Genomic DNA, 15,945 nt, shown 5'->3' on the forward strand with positions numbered 1-15,945 from the left:
CCAAGTCGGGATCGAATTCCGGCCACGGCGGCCGTTTTTCGATCGGCGTGAAACGTGAAAACACCCGTGTACTTAGATTTAGGTGCACGTCGAAGAACCTCAGGTGGTCTAAATTTGCAGAGTCCCCACAACGGCATGCCAGGTATTCAAATGGTGGCTTTGGCACGTAAAGCCCCATAATTTTTGTGAGGTTTACATTGCGTAAATAAATGTTACTTGCGTGTTTGGTTGCGTTGTTTCTGTACAGTAGTGCCCGTCCATAAACGCTCAGCCGCACTGACAAGACGCTTCGCTTCACACACACCCTTGCGGCTGCGTCGCGGACACAACCCATCCGATATTCTCTTTTTACTTGGCTAGTTGTCCATAATTGTTGTTTCTCAAGACGCATTTTAACGCGAAAGCGTTAAGGGCGTCGTGACGCAGAAAATTCAGTGTCAGTGCCGGCGGAGTTGTCCGCGAGCGAAACTTTTCTTTTATAGTTAGGTACATGCATATGCCACCCCTTGCTATGTGATATGCGGTACACGCGGGTTACATTGCCACACCATTCTATTACTAAAGTTGCTCATACCCGGTCTTACATTCTTGACAAAGCTATTCCTCAGGATTTTTAGAATGTCTGCTCACATAGAAACTTCATCAAACAAAACTCCAACGGTGCATGCCTTTTATGTTAAATCTTCTCTGACTTAAATATTAAAAGTGCGAAACAACAAGAGTAACTTGATAATGATGCAATATTTTCGGACCGTCTTTGCACTTTGCGGGATCAGCCCACGTAAGAAGCCGCGTTTCAACCAGAAAGCTCGCCTTCGTGCATACCGTTCGCCGCCAGTATTTCTCGGTAAACGTTACGCTTACATAAACTACAGTTGCGGGAAGCTTGAGAAGCAGTCAAGGATATTTTCACGCTATCGCGTTCCGCTTTTGAAAGTGAAGCTTAAGCGTCCTCCAAGTTTTGCCAGCTGCTCATTGGACTTCATCTAGGACTTTCTATGACTGCAGAGGTGACAGCTAATCGCGTTGTCCAGTGTCATCGGCGGCTACGAAGCGACCGTGTGACCAAGGCGTCGATGATGAACTAAGAACAGCCAAAAGACATACGTCCAGGACTTCCCGTACTTCCGACGGAGGGTTTGAAACATTTTTTGTACATGTTTTCAATCTTTGAAGTATAAGTTTTTTCAGACTGGCGTACATCTATGAAAGATGTTAAAGCGCTTATTTGCGATTTCTTGTTAGCGCCTAAACGTTTTCGTTGGCAGATTTGAGAGATAGCGCAGTGTAACTAAGTAGTAATAATCGCACAGTGGTACCTGTGGTGGGAGCGCTTTCCCTGTGTCCCTCGTGACAGCTAGCGTATTGAGACGTTGTCCTTCAGACGCTGTGCATGTAGAAGATGCTGCGCCTGTAGTCGAGAAAGCAGAGGTGCAGCCTCTGCGACCAGAGGTGGTTCCAGACGCTACACGGGTTTCGCAACTGGTCGTTGAGAAAGTTGCGCTCGAAGTACCGGTTCGATACCGCATCCGGGTAAGGAGGAGTGGTAAGAAAAACTCCAACCGCAGCACACAGTGAAACGTAGCGGTGCAAATAACCACCTCCCAAGGCATTCCAAACACATTCCTGGATAACAACAAGGGTTGTTCAGAAATTTATTTTATTTCGATGAGCAATAGCAGCGTATTGCCCGATTTTGGTGCAAGGGCATTTACCCGCTCTCGCATGGATTTCTTTAAAAAAAATTGTTGCCGGTGGTTTTTTTTTAACCCGCTTACATCAGCACAGCGGCTCGATACTCTACCCATTAGGCCATAGTCGCACGACCACCAATCCCACGTAACACGTTTACGAGCTTCATCACGCAGCCTTAATTATGCGGTTGTCCCTCAATTGGGATTATGCCGCCGTTGTTACGCTGCTGTTGCCATGCCATGATCGCCAATGCGGTGGCGTCATGCATTTGTAGTCATACTATCGTCGCGACGCCATCGTGGTCGCTCCATCATCGTCCCTATAACTTCGACACGCGGTACTCCTCATGTCGTAGTCCTCACGCCATCGTCGTCATATAGTCGTCGTCATCCTATTGTGCTTTTGCCTTCGTCCTCACGCTGTCGAATTCGTGACATCATCATTAGATCAGAATCGTTATTCCATTATTTTCATATCCCCTTGGTCCCTCCATCGACGTTACTCCTTCTCCGACATTTCATCGTGATCATGATTTCGTCCGTCATTCGTGATCACGCGGCCGTTGTCATGCCATCATCTTTATTGCGTCGTCATTACACAGTCGTAGCCATGACTTCACTGCACTCTAAAAAAAGTTTGCACCCTTTGGAGTGTATATCTGCCACACAACAATAATCGTCATCTGCCTTGACGCGTCTCCTTTCTTTAACGCTGCGAGCCCGGTACTTTCCATTCACGAACGGCATGCGGGTTATCAGCATGACAGAGGATTCCCGACAGGAAAGTAGCGGGCGCGGCGTTTTCAAGGCAGGAAACGCATCAAGGCAGATGACGATTGCTGTTGTATGGCAGAGATGCACTCCAAAGGGTGCAAACTTTGCTTAGAGTGTGTCATGCCATCGTCGTAATGATGTCGCTATACAGTTATTCGCATGCCATCGTAGACATACAGGCGCCGTCATCCCGTTGTCATCATGCCATCGTCGTTATACGGCCTTCCTCGTTGCGTGACATTATTTTTTCTCCGTCATTGTGTCGTAGTAATGCCGTCGTCATATAGTCATGATTATGCCGTCGTTGTCATACCATTGTCGCCATCAAGCCACCGTTGTCACAAAGCCATGTGTGTACGGTCGTCGTCATCCTCTTATCCTCATTCCGTCGTATCGCCGTAGTCGTGATTCAGTCATCATTTCATCATAGCATTGTCGTGAAGACATCATTGTCACATCACTTTCGTCGTTCCATCGATGTCATTCCTCCTCCGTGATTTCATGGTCTTCACTCTGTCGTCGACATGCCTTCATTGTCATGGCCGACCCTGGCGAACCAGTGTGATAACAAAGTGGGTCGATCAGGGAGACAGTGCATGTGGCATATGAACGAAGAGATATAAGTCTCGTTATGACCACTACAGATTGTATATAAAGGTGTGTTGTGTCTTTAGCAATACTGTGTGTCACTACATAGCACTTAAGCTATGAAAATCTTCACAGCAACTGGTAGTTTTGCTTTGGGCGCTCTCCATGATGTTACTTGTTTCATGTCTCTCTCTCTCGCTCGGTCCGTCAGAATGATCACGACAGATAAAACAAAGGTGGATTATGCAATACGGTACACAAGTACATTACTTGAATGCTAATCGCATCAACGTCGGCAGTATTCTGAGATGGGATTTTCGTAATTTTTCGTTATGAGTTGCCAATGTTCACGTTGGCTACTCTAATTGGCTGAAGCACCCCAGGGCTTCCTGTCCATTGCTAGTAGATAGTGAGACGGAGCACCAATGGAAGCTCTTGAGGTAACGCTTCCGCTTAAGGGGAATTTTTAGTTCGAGGCCAGCTCTAATTACCCTATTGAAACACAATTAAAACGCAGAAATTGTTTCACGAGACAACTACCACACTGATTTGTGTAAAATTTGTTGCACTTGAGAACTTGATAATCTGGATAAGGATGAGCAATTTTTGAAAAGGAGTAAATTACCATCCAACCGTCTTTGCCAATAACAAAGTTCCTTTAAGACATCGAATAAAAGAAATACCCTAAAATTTGTTAATATCTGAATAGCCGGCCAGTTAACAAATCTTGAAGCACTAAATTTACAGATTCGTTGCTTTGCACCAAAAGCAGATATCGCATTTGTATCAACTGCATGCAGCTAAAGACATGTGAAGTACACAAATTTGGCAGTTTACAGCCTATGTGAAATTGTTACAATGTATACGACGGCTTTGCAAAAGTTGTGATCAGAAATTAGTGGTACATTTTCAACCTGTGTAAAATCTATTAACTTAAACCACTTTAGAAATATCATTAGGGGCAGTTTAGAGAATGTTAATATCGTTTTCATTGCTAACTACAGCACTTGTAAAAGCTATGGTCTATTTTTCGCTTTTATTGTACTTTTCTCAAACTAACAAATAACTGACCGTTGAAATAAAGTGTTTAGTCACTAGTTTTTATCTTTTTCCGTTACGCGCAACAATCGTAATAATAATCACTGCACTATTTGCCGAGCGAAATGAATTTCTACAATTAAGCACAACTGCTTCATACTTCACTCTGCGTACAAATGAAATTATTTCTGTTCATTCACTCGCGATCACGGAAAGCTATTGCTAAAAAATTGCAAGTGGCTTAGCTCGGCTATGCCAGGATATAGGTAGCAAAAGCTAAGCCATAGCATGGTTAGCCTTGGTTAGTCCTAATTCCAAGTCCAGGTTATTCTGGTTGTCTAGCTATGTTCCGGCGTTTAGCCAGTCGTTCGGTGCGATGTTCGTCTGTTTTCTGGGCGATTCGTTTCCTCTTCATCTCGTTCCGATGTCGATTGCTGGCCTCTTCCTGCTTATCAGAATTGTCACCGTCCATACTGCCGCCTCAACTGTGGTTGAGGTGCACGCGAGCTCTCATTTTCAATCCTCCGACAAGTTATCAGGCATGCGACGCAGCTGGCGAGCGCGAGTGGAGGCGAGCGCAACGACGAGGAACGCGGTGGGACGTTATACCAAACCGCGCCGGTGGAAAGGCGCGGCACTGCGCAGCGGCGAACATCTGCGACTTGGTGCTACTAGTGGCGCATGCGCAGTAGTGACTAGGGAGAGAGAGAGAGAGAGAGAAATATCCGCTGTGAGGCACGAGTTGTGACGTCATGTGCCTCCTCGGAGCACCGCCACGGCGAAATCGCAAGTTCGCGGCCAGTAAAACTTTCGCTTTAAAATGTATTACAATTTTTTATCGAAATTGCGAAGGAGGGTGTTCCCGTGTATTTAGATACCTGACCAAGCTGCCCGTGCAGGTCCGGCAGATTAATGCAGGTGCCACTTCATGTTTGTATTTCCACTAAAAGGCATACACCGTTGCTGAAGTGTTTCATAATTATTTGTCTGATTTAAGGAAAACTCAAAGGTTTGTGTCATACTCAGTTCAAAATTGTAGTGATTACCAGATTCACCTTTACAGTTATGTAATATAGTCTGAAGAAAACAATACGTAAGCTAATTTGGCTCCAATGAAAGTGAGAATAGAGCTAGACTTCATTGACACTGCTCTTACACTTCGTTATCTGTCGTCTTGAATAAAGACATTTTCGAAGCACGTCTACACATCAACATGCGTCGATCTTGCCTGAAGAGAAAATGCACGCCTTTGGAGATAGATACTAGAGTTCCCTACAATAATTACTAGAGGGAACTCTGGCGTTGCAATCGTTCAGACACCATCGTAATGATGGGTACTATACGGGTTTGTCTGATCTTCGTGCTTGTGGATTCAGACGTTCTTGTGACTTTTTTTATGGCACTTTCTCTGCTTTTATTGTCGTAAATGAAAGTAATCTACACTTTGCCAAGTGCACAAGACTGCGAACACGCACAATCGCTACTAAATGCAACGGTTCAGCTTGTGGAGGTGGCCAAATCGAAATGCGCCGAGCGTCTCAGGGCAGTGACTACAACGGGAGAAATTCCTAAGGGCGTTTTATGCCGCTCCTTCCCTTCTCTCTCTCCCTGTCATCTTTGTTTTCCCCTTTCCCTTTCCCCCGGTGTAGGGTAGCCAACCGGACGTTATTCTGTTTAACATCCCTGCCTTCTGCTTTTCTCTTTCCCTCCTTGTCGATTCATGCACCCGTAGCCTAATGCTTTCACTATCGAGCTTCTCTGCTAGAGCTCCCGTGTTCGAATACTGTCGTCAGATAATTTTAATAATATTTACTTAATTATTCATTACGCAGTACTTGAAAATTACGAGTTTACAAAGTCACTAAGTCGTTTGAAGTGAGAACGATGAAGTTTAGGCAGATCTATGTGCCACCCATCATTCCCATGCTGGCTGAGCCGCCCCGCTTGCAGCTCCCGTAGACACTAGCGCCAGAGCTCCCTCTAGAGATTATTTCATGAAATTCTATGAGATAGATGCCTTATTGTAATAGCAATTATAGGGACGCTTGAGGCACATTCGCGCCGAACGTCAAGCTGACGTGATTTACTATTAAAGCGAAGCCTTCTTTGCGCCGTCTCCCGGCACTGCTGCGATGGTCTTGCCGTGCGTGCCGCTGTGTTCCTTGCAACACCACTAGATGGCGCTCGCCTCCGCACAGCCCGGCCGGCGCCGGATGCGTAGTTTGTGCGTATGACACGGGCTGTGCTTGCTTTCCTATGCGACGAAAATGCAGGTGCTGGGTTGCGGAGGTCGCGTGCTGGGCTGTGACAGTGTAAATATTACAGTCGTCCATAGCCTGAAGAGAGCGCTTGGAACTGGCGTCTCAACAGTGTGCTGACCACGTATGCAGAAGGAGCCCGTAAACATGCGCCAGCAAAATGGCTCCAAAGCGTGCACTCAGTGTGGAGGACACGCAGGCCGAAAAGAAGGGTCGCGCGGACAAACATCTTCGCTATGCAACGAAACGTGGTGCAAACAGTGAATGTTTGTATACAATGTATACATACAGTTATACTGTAAATAATTAAACTACGTACAGCCCCATTACATATGCAGACAGGTGTGCATGTTTTCTACTTTAATTGCCCCTGCACATGCAAATTAAATGAAGAGTATGAAACATCTCTCCGCCGTTAGCACGGCTGAGATACCGCCACTTACATTGAGTGCTTGCATAAGAGCGACTGATTTCTGCTTGGATATTCGCCTACCGCCAACATATTACCTCGCCCGCATGGCCACATTCGTACCACCATTCTGCTTAATGTCTGTCTAGGAGCGGCTGCGGCTTTTTGGCGCCTCCGTGCAGGCGAACGATATTCCAAGCGTGGTCCTCTGACCATTAGTCATCTTGCGACTGATTTGCGGCTTAGGGTAGCAGGAATGCCAGAAGAAAAAACGAACGTCTGGAAACAAAAAAAACTAAAAGCGTTAACGCATCCCATGAAATCTGTATTCATGGCTTCGCTCGGGAAATCCGGCAGCCTGCCAGGCGTTCGGTGCAGAAGCTTTCAGACTGATTTTTCTGCTGTCCCCAACGCCTGCTCCTCCAATGAAAGCGAATGGACGTGACCTGCAGAACGTGGTACTCTGCTTCCGGAGTTCAATGGGAAGCAAAAGGCCGCCTTGTTGAGAATTTAGACCGGCCATAAGGCTAGAATTGTTTCCCCATCGACAAATACCGCTGTCGTGCGACCTTCGAGACTCATTCGTATAGCCTACTAACTTCTGCCATGCAGTGGTTAGATAAATACCCAGCATTTAGTGTTTCCCCGTTCCCGCGCATTCTTCCTTTGTTAGAATTCATAAGGCGGAGGGGATTCGGGTGCCTCAAGAAAACATTGCCGATGGCTGTAATGACATTGTGGGTCACGCTCCGTAGTAGATAGCTAAGGATAAAGACGTGCAAAATTGATGTATTCTAGTGGTGTTTTCGCCGTATAATTTGGTTTTGCTGAACGCCAGCACACGGCTGATCAGGAGGAGGAGGGTGACAGCTAGAGGGCGTATCTAGCCTAGCAGAAGCATGCCAGCTGTTCCATTGTCTGAGCGTCTCATTACACCTTGTGTGGGGTGAACATGCACTTAAATTAAATGGTGCAAGCATGTCGCTGACCACTGACATGGTTAGAAATTACGAGGCAGTCAAAAGGAACAAAAGCAGGATTCTAAGCTTCACCAGGTCAAGTTGTACTGTATTACATATGCCATTGGTGTCTCTTAAAAGTACGGCTAAACATCCCCGCTCGCTGCAAAAATTGGTCTTTATATGCAACCTAAAGGCGAAGCACCTCCCTGCTTAAAATTCAGTCTCCCTGCTGAATGACCAACTCCTCGATGGTCGCTCACGGAGCCATTCTATGTTTCAAACATTCAAGGGCGTCTTTCGCACTTCAACAAACTGTAGTATGCCTAACTAAAGCTCTGTCGGCATCATTCTAAGTTCAGTTCGCCTCCTGGAACATACTCTTGTGATTTAAGCGTGTGTGCGCTCCTTTTTGCTAAGAGCTGCTTGGCATTCCTTAAATAGTATGAAGTTTGTCCCACAACCCACGGCATTCTTTGCCGTTTTCTCTAACACATCGTCGTGGCAGAATTTATTCTTCTATAAAGTATTCAGTACTGTGCGCAATATGTGTTATCACTTGAGAAAGACAGCGTATAACATACGATGCATCAGGCGTGCACGAATTCGCCAGCGACCATATTTGCGAGGAGGCCAATGACTTGTTTCCAAGCGTGCTGCAAACGTCTCGGTTCTCTACTCGAGAGTCCCGTTTCCAGTTTATTAATTATTTACGATGCACAGCAATTTGCGTATAACCGGTGGAATGAACCTGCCAGCAATCCTTAACTTTAAAGCTGTACTTAATTAAGACCATTCTTGACTTGCAGCTATTGATGCCGCTGATGTCCCGTGATGTTTTTCAGTGGTTCTTTTTGCGAGAACTCAAGTACATATCTGTGGTACAGATAGTTATATTTTGTGGATGTCCTTTTATTGTTTGTCAAAGAAGTTGTACGGGAACATGCAGCCTAATTCTATTTATTCCACTAAATGCACTAGACTACATAGTCATAATAAACAAGCAATGCCAAAACACATATAAGATTCAGCAGTCATATCAGCACTAATCGCACTCAATTCTTTAGAAGAGGCGGCAAATAGAGATATATAATTTATTACTTCTCTTGGAGGCATCCGGATTCGCCATCTAGATTATTACTGTATCACTCTACGGCACAGGGACAATCGCGCCCCACGTCCAGCGAAAACAAAATTGGAAATCCAAAATAACGGACAGAAAACAAACGCGTAGAAAAGAAAGAATATCAATGGAGGTCCAATCAGTATAGTTGTAATACTCTATTCGTACACGGCAAAATTTTTTTGCGGATTTTCCGAATATCCTTTCTAGATAACATTTCTCTAATCCACCTTAAGCAGGGTTCCACATTTTTCGGGAATGATCTAGCATGCCGGGATCTAGCACGCCGACAAGCAAACGTATGTAATCGATTTTTACTTATTGCGGCAGGCTTAGCGGGTTTTTCGGTACGCCTCTAAACCTTTCGTTTGATTGCGTTGAATTGGAGCGAGAGGGGTTCGTGACAGGAAGAATTCTGTTTCTCCATTTGAACACGATAAAATCGCAACAAACCGATATATCTTTTGTTTATACAGTGCACCACAGAATACTAAATGACATCTGTGCCTGTAAAAATTCCAGCTAGCTAGTCAGCACCGTGTATATATATATATATATATATATATATATATATATATATATATATATATATATATATACGATGCAACCTACGAAGCAAATGAATCAATGATCATGCTTTATTTTTACATATGTTAAGTGTTTGTAGGTGTCATTCAGATATCTATGATAACTCCAATATTACGCGCGTGCATGATGAATATGCTTCTATTAAATCTTTACGTATACGATGCTGCTTCTTCAATGCACAGCCATTGCACCGTTACCTATTTCCCGCTCGTTGGAAAGTATGAGAAAAACAGCACAAAATTTCGCCCGTTTCCTTGCACATGCCAGTGAATATTGAGAGTACGTGACAGCCGTCACGAAAGGTAAATCTACTCATTCTTTATCAGTCTTTCGTTGTAAGAGACTGAGGGCGGAACAAACGAACAGAAATGAACTGAACGCGCACGTCGCTTTAGTTCAAGAATATGATATACAGCACAGAAAACAAAATAGAAGTGAAGAGAAGGAAGGATTATCGCACGGGCGTGTATACCCGCTAAATCGAGAAATGGCATGATTGTGGGTTTCGTAACTAGTCGCTCTTTCCTCCACTAATTGAATTTCGCCGTCCAGAGAAAACGCCACTCGTATACTCTTCGCCGCGCTGGCGTGTTTCACGTGCTTTCGAGGCACGTACCTCATGATTTCGGGCGTCATTCTGCACCTTTTCCGGCGTAACCGTTCAGTTTCCGCGTGAACAAGAACAAATTCACTCCCGTGTAAGCGTTTCCGCATGTGCATTAGTGCCGTCGGAGGCACCCATACACCGACACCGCTTCGAAAACATTACGCACACTCACACGCGCGTGCCGTGTAAATATCGCTGCTCACAACTTGGGAGGGAAAGCGTAGTTTTCATCTGTGTTTTTTTAGTTCAGTTGAAACGATAACTCCCAGAATGGAAGCGACACGAGCAGATTAAACAGAACATTCCGAACACATACAACATGGTTGCCGCCCTTTCTCGCCTTACGCAAAACTCGGCCATTCGGCGGAGAAATTCTAAGGCTGCTGTTCCAACAGGAACCAAAACAAAAAACAAAAATCATTGTTCTTACATCACCCTTTTTGTCGAATCTCAGTCTCCTCCTGATCCTCAAACATTTAGCGTATAACAATTTTTTTTTCTTAACTTGGATGAGTCATACTTTTCTCGGGAACGTAAGCTTTCAGACAGTCCTGCTGGAGTGGTGGTTGTGAAGCATTCAGCATTCCTGAGATGCGATTGGTGGTTTCACCGTACATGTACCGACGCTTACGCAGGTGCGCTTAGATATGCAAACTAAAGTGGCTGCAGAAAATTTGAATCGAAGTTGGCACCTATTGCATTCCTATTCTTCTCGGAATGCTTACATGGTCTGTTCTGTGCATAAAATTCATTATTTTCTTCTTCAAGCGCTATTGCCTGTCGCAATATGCCTTTTTCTAAAACAAAACTGGTGGGTACACTGAAACACCTATCGCGCCGCAAAATTTTTCATTATAAAATTGTTACACTAAACACGAGTCGCATGACTACTACAAGTTACTGCTGCTTATACAATATATGTGCCCATCATCTCTTCGAGGCCATAAAATATTTCCCAATCACTCATACGCATGTATAGTGGCGGGTCTTGAGAATTCATTGAATACGGAGTACTTGCGCACTTCATCTTAATATTCATTTCATCCTATTATGTAAGCTTATATGAAAGCAATTGCGAATCCACTCCCAGCACCCATCGGGCCTTTCAGCAGCTCGAACTGGAACTACTGAATCTAATAGGTTGTCCCACGTGACCAAGTCGTTTAAAAACTCAGACTGAACAATGGCGCAGGTTTGCCAACGTGCAGCTAAGGAATAGCTCTGGCATTCACAGGAACTGTTGAATAGGTTCTCGCCATTACTGCACTTTACAAGACACATCATTTTATCAATTTAAGTGAAGAAGGTAGATTTTCAAGAAATCACCTTATTCTATCGCTTGTTAGAGGAGAAACTGAGTGAAGCCCCAGCTATCGTGTAGTTCCTCCTGCATGAATCCAGAAAATATGATAAATGCAGCAAAATCTGCGGCCTATCTCAACTGAATGAGCTCTGTCGTTCGGTTATTCGACACTCTTTGGAATTATCTAGTATATGCCATCATTCTAAACAAGCGCGAAATACAGTGCCGGTTATGCAGGAAGCCCTATGGAGCGAATAATCACTGCAGTTTGATTTGACGTCTGTAGCGCCTTCAATTTCATGCACATATATCACCACGGTTTAGCTTTCCTTGTAAGCATGCTGTCGTGAAAAAGCACTTGCTTCAGGTACAATCTTACGTCTACATGTTACGAGTCGGAAAATAAAACACCCAGAGTAGCCTAAATGATTAGCACTTATAGGAATGAGCCCGGTAAGATTCTCAGAGAACAAAACTATGCGCTCTAAAAGATTTAAAGACATACATAACTATTAACGATTACTTAAAAAAAAAAAAAAACGAGCCATACTTTCCAATCATGTTTGATTTCTTCCCTGTTCCACTCAACCCGAACTACCTGCCGAGCTTCATGCACTTCGAATGAGCTGGAAAAACACGGGACAAAGCAAGAAGGACCGATGACCGCAAACAGTTTCGAGATCCTATAATAAATCCACTGAAATCAATGCTCTAGGCAGCCGTCAACAGAACGCTACGCTGAAAGCAAAGTATACAACTGTGGACCTACGATCACTAGTCGGAAGTGTGCCCTCTGGGCCGCGCCGCCGAAGCACACTATAATGCAGTGCCTAAAGAGTGCGTTGGGACCTCTTGCTACTGTGATAAGCTGATACCGCACCCTTCAGTTTGTCTATAAAGCAGTACCAAAGTGAAACTATTATGCGATGCTAGCAGTAAGATATGAAAGCCAGAAAAGATAGACGAGGACAGAATAATTGTCTTGCCCCTTTACAACAAGGGCGCGCCATATTGCTATAAACGCTGTGTGCTTATCGCCAATAGCATGGTCGGCATATACCTGGGAATGTTTATTATAAACTGATACCGCATGAAACAGTTCAAGACTTATTGCACTTAATCTTGCACTAGCGCCGATGCAGTAGCAGAAAAAAAAAACATGTGTCTGAAGAAACACGATTGGCTGGTGCGCTATAATTCGATGACGCCTGGCAGCTCATGTATAGAACAGCACCTACTTTAAAGATGTAAACGATTCCAGTCGCAAAAAGCGAAGGTGTCATAGCAAATAAAAGAACCAGCTAGGTGTCTCGAATTTATAGCCATGGACACAATATACATGAAATAGGAGGGTTGAATTCATATACAGTGACCGCTTGACGTGCTTGAACAAAGGTTAGGCGTACACAAGTGAAAAATAAATATGGGCGTTTTACTTGCTTAAAATGTCGAAGTACTCGAGGACCCTTACACTCTGAAAGGTGTATCTTTCTTACCAAACACCGATTTAGCACCCTAGTAGGTGTTAGCCCCCAAATAAATGGTGCTAGGGTGTTCAGCTAATGAGTAAACCCATTTTCTAAACTTTCATTAGACTCAAAAAATTTTTTGACATTTGTCTTGGTTCGCACCTCCTGTAGCTCCAATGTAATACAATATAGGCGAACCTGGGAATGTCACTACTCTAACGATGGATGCTGTGCTGTGTAACGATGGATGCTGTGAAAAGCAAAGGGTGGTGTTGCGAAATGATCGATTGGGGGCGAATAGGAGTGTTGCCAAATTGACTGTTAGGCAGCCTTGTTTGTATGCGACTTTTCTTGGAAAGCATTATATATAAAAAATTTGGCACTCAGTGTATCCGGTGACGTGGCAACACTGAAATCACATTCTAGCGTCCAGTGAAGCTGCAAAAAGGGAGAATTCAACGTTTCAGAAGCTCTTCATAATGCCGAGGCTACGTTGAATGCTGGAAACTGAAGTCTCTATATTTGTGCGCTCTCCGAAGTACAAAAGCAATCATCTGCCAAGGAAGATCGCTCTACTAGAACAGTCACCAGCGGAAGAACCACCGGGCGATAAAAATACGATGGCAGCCTGACAGCACCACAACTGTGGTGAAACCAAGGAAGCGGCAAGGACTGTACATGCGCCAGCTCTTTTCTTTTTTCCTTTCCTTACGTCTTCGCAAACGCCAGCCGCGGTAGCAAATCTCACTGCGCGCGACAAAGGCGGGAAACCTTCATGCCTTTACGCGTTCCCCACGTATGATGCAAAAATAAAACAGAGAAGCACTAGGGTTGTTTGTGGTTGTGCATATGTGTCTGCGATTGAGGGCCACTCGCAAAGGTCTTTCTTCGTTGTGGCAGGCATGTGTTTATAAAGCTATGCATAAACGTTTCACCGGGATATCAATTCCGCGCTGCCGTCTTGCTGCTTTTATTCGAATTCAGAGCCTTGTCCATCTGAGGAGGGTTCTGCACTTGGAAGTATCACTTTATACGAGAGCTGACCTTTGCTTTTATTGACGGGTGCCTTCTGGTATGTTAATAGTTGGTTCGCGCACCTAAAGCACAATCTTCTAGCAGGACATGGGTTTCTAGACTTAAGGCGACAGTAAAAAAAAAAAAAGAAACGACGAGAACGTGTGGGATATTGCAGTCGCATGCTGAGCCAACCGGCATTCAAAAAGCAACTTGAGCCCGTGCCATCGCAAGATACAGCGTCTAGGGAATGCGGGTGTTCTCCTACGCGCTGTAAGGAAAACTCGTATCGATGAGAAGCTTGCATTCCTTTTTCACCTTAACGCCGGGAGCAGTTGAAGAGTCTGCAGGTTTGGTCCAGGAATACATATAGAATTGTGCTTCTCGGCTTTCGCGTTTTTCTTTTTCTTCTTAAATTCGTGATTTTGTTCTCCGATACTGCAGCAGCCCGGGCTGCTAAGGTAAATACAATGAGTCCAGATATTTTATTTACTTTAGGGAACGTAATGTATGATACAGGCACTACTGACACAGTAAGGTGAACGAACTGCGGAGACGAAAAACATCTGCAGGTTAAAACTCGGAATCACTTGTGATGCGACGACTGCGGTTTAAAGTATGGAGAACTGAAACAACCACATGTCTCTATCTCGCAGCTCATTCAGTGGCATATACTTAGGATATTCTTTTTAGTTTTTTTTTTCATTTGCTGTCTTTACGCGTACATGTGACTTCAACCAGTCTTAACCATGTTTCCAGTGCTCCTCGCAACCATTGAATAAGCTGTCGTACCTCAGTTTGTTTAATTAATCTTTCTTTCCTTACTCACAGCAGGATTTATTTCGCTAAATAGCTGTTTTGCGCGCGAAATATATAAGCGGATTTGTTCCTGACTATTTACTGCGTCGTCGACTTAGCGCGTTAATGGGAAGGACAGCGTCCAGTCGAAAATATGCTGCAGTCGATAAGTATGGTTTCTTTTGCTACATGCGGCAGCAAGTTTACGTCACCCAAGGTGAGCACGGCCCGGGCCATTGCTGCACATTCATTCTTTTAATTGGATTAGTTGAAATCCAAGTATTGGCTTCAAGGATTTCAAGGTTTTCCTTTCAAGTGCCTTTCCGTCCATTGTCGACTGTCGCTCTGTGAACATAACCGATTACAATATAACCTGGTCTCACACCTTGCTGGAGTGAGAAGTCTCAGCAGAATATAAGGGTTAGTTAGCTTCTTGTACGTTTTGAAAGTCCCATAGAACCAGCAATCAGAAGAGCTTGCTCACATGACATAATATTAATTTCTGGTGCGACATTTGCGCATCAGCTGTCGGATGACTGTGTCGACTCTGCAAATCAAAGATATTAGAGAGCCGTTACGGCGCTTTGGAGCCGGACTCTAGCAATTATGCGTGCTTTGCCGTTCCGATATTGGCACGGGATGAAGAGTTAGGTTGAGGTTGTCATTTTGCAGGATGTTTAGGCACACTGTCTTCCCGGCGCACAAACTCCTCCCTGGAGTGTAATTTTCTGGTTTCCGTGCTTGCTGTTCGGCACGTAGAAAAAAAAATGAATGCGAGAGGTCAAAGTGTGACCCCCCCACCCCTCCACACACAATAAAAATAAAGATATCCCAGTTTCGCCCGTCAAGCGAAGCACCGATTGAGATAGCAGTTTAGTAGGTAGCTATATGAAGTAAGGTTAGTAGTTTTATCGGCCGTATAAACTTTTAAACATATCCTTACTAACCAAATTAACAATGATATTGACACGCTGACGAAGAAGACGTTTTAAGCTTTGCCCGAAGAAGACGACGCACTGGATTTCGCGCGCTGTCTGCCATCTTGTCAGCTGCTACAATTATTGTAAATATCCTGTAAATATACTTCTGACTTCGTTTAACCACGTAACATTTTAATGTGTAAACGCAACTGAACGAGTACGTAGAAAGAAAAAGACTTACGTTTCTTTCTGCGTCCTCGTTCAGTCATGCTTATACATTTTATCATGGATTCAAGCCAACTAGCCCACCAACGTGTTTAAATCACTTAACAAGCACGGCAACGGGCGGGCGCGCAGGTAAACATGAACGCATCTCAGTCGATGAGCGCGAGAACGCGCTCTC

The 15,945-nt window shown here is 44.5% G+C and overlaps 1 long non-coding RNA gene across 1 annotated transcript in view; it reads right to left on the minus strand.

Moving 5' to 3' along the window:
* The window catches only part of LOC140215947 (uncharacterized), a 521,743-nt gene that overhangs the window by 32,025 nt on the left and 473,773 nt on the right, over positions 1-15,945 (minus strand). The window lies entirely within an intron of this gene.

This window comes from Dermacentor andersoni, chromosome 2 (assembly GCF_023375885.2).
Source record: "Dermacentor andersoni chromosome 2, qqDerAnde1_hic_scaffold, whole genome shotgun sequence".
Taxonomy (NCBI): domain Eukaryota; kingdom Metazoa; phylum Arthropoda; class Arachnida; order Ixodida; family Ixodidae; genus Dermacentor; species Dermacentor andersoni.